The sequence below is a fragment of the Callorhinus ursinus genome, unplaced genomic scaffold (genome assembly GCF_003265705.2).
Source record: "Callorhinus ursinus isolate GAN/ISIS: 27379988/994484 unplaced genomic scaffold, GSC_fseal_2.0 scaffold19, whole genome shotgun sequence".
NCBI lineage: Eukaryota > Metazoa > Chordata > Mammalia > Carnivora > Otariidae > Callorhinus > Callorhinus ursinus.
This window is the reverse complement of record NW_027397081.1, coordinates 1026709-1032708: the sequence shown is the minus strand read 5'-3', so window position 1 is coordinate 1032708 and position 6000 is coordinate 1026709.

Below are 6000 nucleotides of genomic sequence, written 5' to 3'. Positions count from 1 at the left end.
AGACATACGAGTACCATCTTGTTTACCCTCAATCTGAAGATAGTCTGTGTTAATGAGATTGTGCTGTTTCACAAACTTTCACAATTTAGCTTCAAGGGAGTGCTGAAGTCATAATTCATCCTTAGGCTTAAATAGGGAAAAGCTTTTTGTCACTATTCTATGCCATTTTAAGTGATTATACTTCTCATAATAACCACATTCTCCAATGTTTTGTCTCTAGGCCAGGCAAATTCACAATGCAAGTATGTGGGAAGATAGGATGTACAGAATTTCAAGTACTTGCCATGGCATATGCATCACATAAGGGGAAGGGTCTGGTTATTGACCTTCCCCTCTTGTTTCAAGCTAAGCCTTTAAGTCAAATAATGGAAGGGATTGGGGCACCTGGCTGGCTCAGTTGTAGAAGACACGATTCTGGATCTTAGGGTTGTGAGTTGAAGCCCCATGTTGGGCACAGAGCTTACTTTTAAAAAATAAAAATGAGCAGGTTTTTAAAAAACTAATGATAAGGGAGAGATTTATTGGGCTTTGGCTAGGGCTCCTGGTGGAAGCACTAGGTTAAAACTTCTCAGGTGTTCTTCTAGCTAACTTCATAAAGTTAGGAGCTTATCCCTGAATATTAGCATGTTGGGTCTTGTCCCCCTAGGGGCTTCTCTACAGAACACCTGGAGTGGGTTTCAGGTTACATTGTGGAGGTGTAAGTTTGCCAAGCCTAGCTATTGGTGCTGAGAAAAAATCAATGCGATGCAAGTTGCCTTTTTTGCTCAAATTATTTCTCATAGGTTTTCTGGTGGAGCTCTGTGGTTAGGAGTACCTTGATTGTATAATGTGTGTTGTTGAGTTGTTGTTGTTGTTGTTGTTTTTCTGTTTACCATGATAATAAATGCACACTCAGAAACTCTGGGCAAGATGCCAAGCCAGCATGGGCTCCTTCCTTTGAACAAAAGCTGCAGAAGTAAGGGGAGGTGGGTGCATCCTAGAATCAGACACAAATGGGGAGAACACTTGAGTGGGCAGAAGGACCCAGCTGGCATGGGGGGGCAGCATCCTGTATGGGGGAGGCCCAGCGGCCTCCAAGGGGGGGCAGGCTCTGGAAGCACATTCTGCTGGTGTTCCTTCTCTCCCACACGTTGCATGGCAGACCTGGCAGGCAGCAGGACCGCAAGAGACAAGGGATAAGGTCAGGGTAGTGACCCTATCTCACACACAGAATAGCTCAGGTCCCTACAAGGTCCCTCAAGCTCTGCCACCTTTGAACCTCTTTCTCTGGTATTCTCCCCCTTGGTGGCTTCATTCCATGGCGGTGGCTTCTTTGCTGTTTTCCAGCACGTGAGGTGTATTCGGACCTCAGCCCTTTTCCCTGAGTTTCCCTCAGATGTTTGCATGGTTCTGTCCTGCACATTTTCTCCAGCTTTGCTCAGATGTCCTTCTTCGTGAGATCTTCACTGGCTTCCTCTTTCAATATTACCACGTACGCCTCCCTCCACACAAACATAAACATATTTGTGATTGTCCTACACAACTCTGCAATTATCCCATAGCCCCTAACACCTTCTAACGTAGTCTATAATCCCTCATCACCTCTACTGTTCACTGCCTGTCTGCCTGCCCTCTTCAGTGGAGGCTCCCTGAGAACAAGGGGCCATAGTTCGGGTTCAACTTTATTGTTTTGTGTTGTTTGTCTGACTTACTGATATAATTCAAGAACCAAGTAAGGGCTCGAAAAATTAATAAGCTAATACAGAACTGATGCAGGATGCCAGCAAACCTGGGAAGTCAATAACAAGGTGTGTCATCAGCTTGACCAGCAATTGGAGGCCTCCAGCCTTCTGTCCTCCCCAGCCCAGATCCTGGAAAATCAGACATAATAGCAGCCCCCAGAAATGCTCAGAGCCTGAGACAGAATTTCTGAGTGGTTCTTGAAGGGGAGGACCCACTGATGAGGGTATGAAATGAAAGCAGTTTGTGCAGACTTTCTCACCAAACACCCTGCCCCAAGCGGCTTCATTTCTATCTTCATCCAATTCACAGAGAACAAGCCAGGATCTGCAGAGGCTAGGGAACCTGACAGTTTCATGGTAACATTTGTAATACATATATCTGACAAAGGACTTTGACCCAGTATATATAAAAAGTTCCTGCAAATCAGTAACATGACAAATAATCCAATTAAAAATGCATGGAAGTCTTAATCAAATCAAACTAGTCATAAAGAAAGTTATAAATGGCCAATAAACACATAGAAAAGTACTTAACATCATTAGTTATCAAGAAAATAAAATTCTTATAAGGTATTATTATGAAACCACTAAATGTATTCATATTAATGACTGACAACACCAAATGAGAAGCTAGAATATTTGTACCTCTCATACCTTAAATATTTACCTACTCTATGACCTCCTCTGCACATTCTCCTGGACTAAGTGAAAATACAAACATATAAGAAGCTTGTGTCAGAAGGTTCATAGCTTTATGCATGGTAGCCCAAATCTGGAAATGATACATTCATACAATATAATATTATAGAAAAATGAGAGTGAATGATCTACTAGTACACACAACAGCATAGATTAATCTGAAAATCATTATTCTACACAAAAGGGTACATTCTCTTGATTCCATTTATATGAACTTCATGATTAGGAAAAGTAATCTACAGGGAAAGAAATCAGAACAGTGGTTGGCTCTGAGGAAGCAATAGGGTTGGGTGAAAAAGAGCACAGAGGGGGCGGAGCAAGATGGCGGAGGAGTAGGAGACCTGGATTTCGTCTGGTCCCAGGAATTCAGCTGAATGGGGATCAAACCATTCTGAACACCTACGAACTCAACAGGAGACCGAAGAAAAGAATAGCAACAACTCTCTGAACAGAGAAGCGACCACTTACTGGAAGGTAGGACGTGCGGAGAAGTGAATCCGAGGCGATATTCGGGAGGATAGACGGCGGGGGAGGGGCCTCCGTCGGCCGCTTCTGGCAAGTGCTAGAGCCGCGGAGCACAAAATCGGACCTTTAGAAGTCGGCTGCGCTGAGGGACGTCGCTGCAGTGGCTAAGCGGGGGGTGGAACCCTCCCGGGACAGTGTGGTCTCAGGACCCTCGGGGTCACAGAAAGACCAGGGGTGCCTGAGTGCGGCAGAGCTCCCAGGGATCGGAGCGGGGAAGCCGGCTGCAGAGACAGAGCAGAGTCGCGGGCTCTCAGCTTGGGGTTGCCATAAACTGTGATCCGCGGCCCAGTCGGGCCACTGCTCCTCCAGCAGGGACCCAACAAGCGGCAGATCCGGGGAGACTCCCCTTCCTCCCCCAGGAGGAGTCGCGCGGGAGCGCACCGCAGGGATCTGCTGGGTTTGGAGACTCCACACGGGGTCAGGTGCCAGAGATAGAAACGCTCAGTCACAGGCCGGGTGAGCACAGAGTGCACTGGAGACCAGGGAGACGGGAGTGACTGCTTTTCTCTGGGGGCGCACTGAGGAGCGGGGCCCCGAGTTCCCGGCTCCTCCGGGGCAGAGATTGGGAGGCTGCTGTTTTCACCCTGGTCCTCCAAAGCTGTACCAAAGAGCTTGCAGGGAACAAAAGCTCCTGAGAGCAAACCTGAGCAGCTTGCTTAGCCGGGACCAACAAGGGTGGGGTAAAGACATTTGGGAACCATGGCAACAGGCCCCTCCCCCAGAAGATCAGCACGGACAGCCAGCAAGCCAAGACCAAGTTTACCGATCAAGGAGAACGGGAGAACTCCAGCGCTAGGGGAATACTGCACATAGAATTCATGCCTTTTTTACCATGATTCATTAGTCTTTCAAAGCTAATTTTTTTAACTGGTTTTTTTATTTAATTTTTCTTTTTCTCTTTTTCAACCAACACCTTATCAATCCCTTTTTAAAAAAAAACATTTTTATTTTTCATTTTAGGGTCATATTCTATCCCTTCATGGTAGTTACCCTTATTTTTGGCATATATATATAAGTTGTGCCCTCTTTAAAATTTTGAGATACAGTTTCTTCTAAGAGATCAAAATATACCCCAAATCTCTAGCGTATGGCTTTGTTCTAGTCTCCTCCCTAATCACATTCTTTCCCCTTATTTTTTTCTTTCTTTCTTTCTTTTTTTTAATCCTCTTCTTTCTTTTTTCAAACACCTTCTTATCAATTCCTTTTTAAACATTTTTTATAATTTTCATTTTTATAGTCATATTCCATCCCTTCATCGTATCAACGCTTATTTTGTACATATATAAGTCTTTCTTTCTTTAAAATTTTAGGAGGCACTTTCTTCTAACAGACCAAAATACACCCAAAATCTAGTGTGTGGCACTGATCTATGAACCAGCCTGATCATATTTGATCATATTCTGTTTTTATTGTTTTGTTCTGTTTTTCTTTGTTTTTATCTTTTTCTTTCTCTTTCTCTTTCTTTTTTCTTTCTTTCCCTTTCTTTTCCCCTGGTTTCAGGTCTTTTCTGATTTGTATAGAGTATATTTGCTGGGGACGTTGTTAACCTGTTAGCATTTTGTTCTCTCATTCATCTAGTCTCCTCTGGACAAAATGACAAGACAAAAATAATCACCTCAACAAAAATAACAAGAGGTAGTACCATCTGCCAGGGACCTACTCAATACGGACATTAGTACTATGTTGGACCTAGAGTTCAGAATCATAATTTTAAAAATACTAGCTGGGCTTGAAAAAAGCATGGAAGTTATTAGAGAAACGCTTTCTGGAGAAATAAAAGAACTAAAATCTAACCAAGTCGAAATCAAAAAGGCTATTAATGAGGTACAATCAAAAATGGGGGCACTAACTGCTAGGATAAATGAGGCAGAAGAGAGAATTAGCAATATAGAAGACCAAATGATGGAAAATAAAGAAGCTGAGAAAAAGAGAGATAAACAACTACTCGATAACGAGGGCAGAATTCAAGAGATAAGCGATACGATAAGATGAAACAACATTAGAATAATTGGGATCCCAGAAGAAGAAGAAAGACAGAGAGGGGCAGAAGGTATATTGCAGCAAATTATAGCAGAGAACTTCCATAATGTGGGGAAGGAAACAGGCATCAAAATCCGGGAGGCACAGAGAACCCCTCTCAAAATCAATAAAAATAGGTCAACATCCCAACATCTAATAGTAAAACTTACGAGTCTCAGAGACAAAGAGAAAATCTTGAAAGCAGCTCGGGAGAAGAGATCTGCAACCTACAATGGTAGAAATATTAGATTGGCAACAGACCTATGCACAGAGACCTGGCAGACCAGAAAGGACTGGCATGATATATTCAGAGCACTAAAAGAGAAAAATATGCAGCCAAGATTATTATATCCAGCTAGGCTGGCATTGAAAATAGAAGGAGAGATAAAAAGCTTCCAGGACAAACAAAAACTAAAGGAATTTGCAAACACGAAACCAGCCCTACAAGAAATATTGAAAGGGGTCCTCTAAGCAAAGAGAGAGCCTAAAAGCAGCATAGACCAGAAAGGAACACAGACAATATGCAGTAACAGTCACCTTACAGGCAATACAATGGCACTAAATTCATATCTTTCAATAGTTACCCTGAATGTAAATGGGCTAAATGCCCCAATCAAAAGACACAGGCTATCAGATTGGGTTAAAAAACAAGATCCATCAATATGCTGTCTGCAAGAGACTCATTTTAGACCCAAAGACACCCCCAGATTGAAAGTGAGGGGGTGGAAAACCATTTACCATGCTAATGGACACCAAAGAAAGCTGGGGTGGCAATCCTTATATCAGACAAATTCGATTTTAAAACAAAGACTGTAATAAGAGATGAGGAAGGACACTATATCCTACCTAAAGGGTCTATCCAACAAGAAGATCTAACAATTGTAAATATCTATGCCCCTAACATGGGAGCAGCCAATTTTATAAGGCAATTAATAACAAAAGCAAAGAAACACATCGACAACAATACAATAGTAGTGGGGGACTTTAACACCCCCCTGACTGAAATGGACAGATCATCTAAGCAAAAGATCAACAA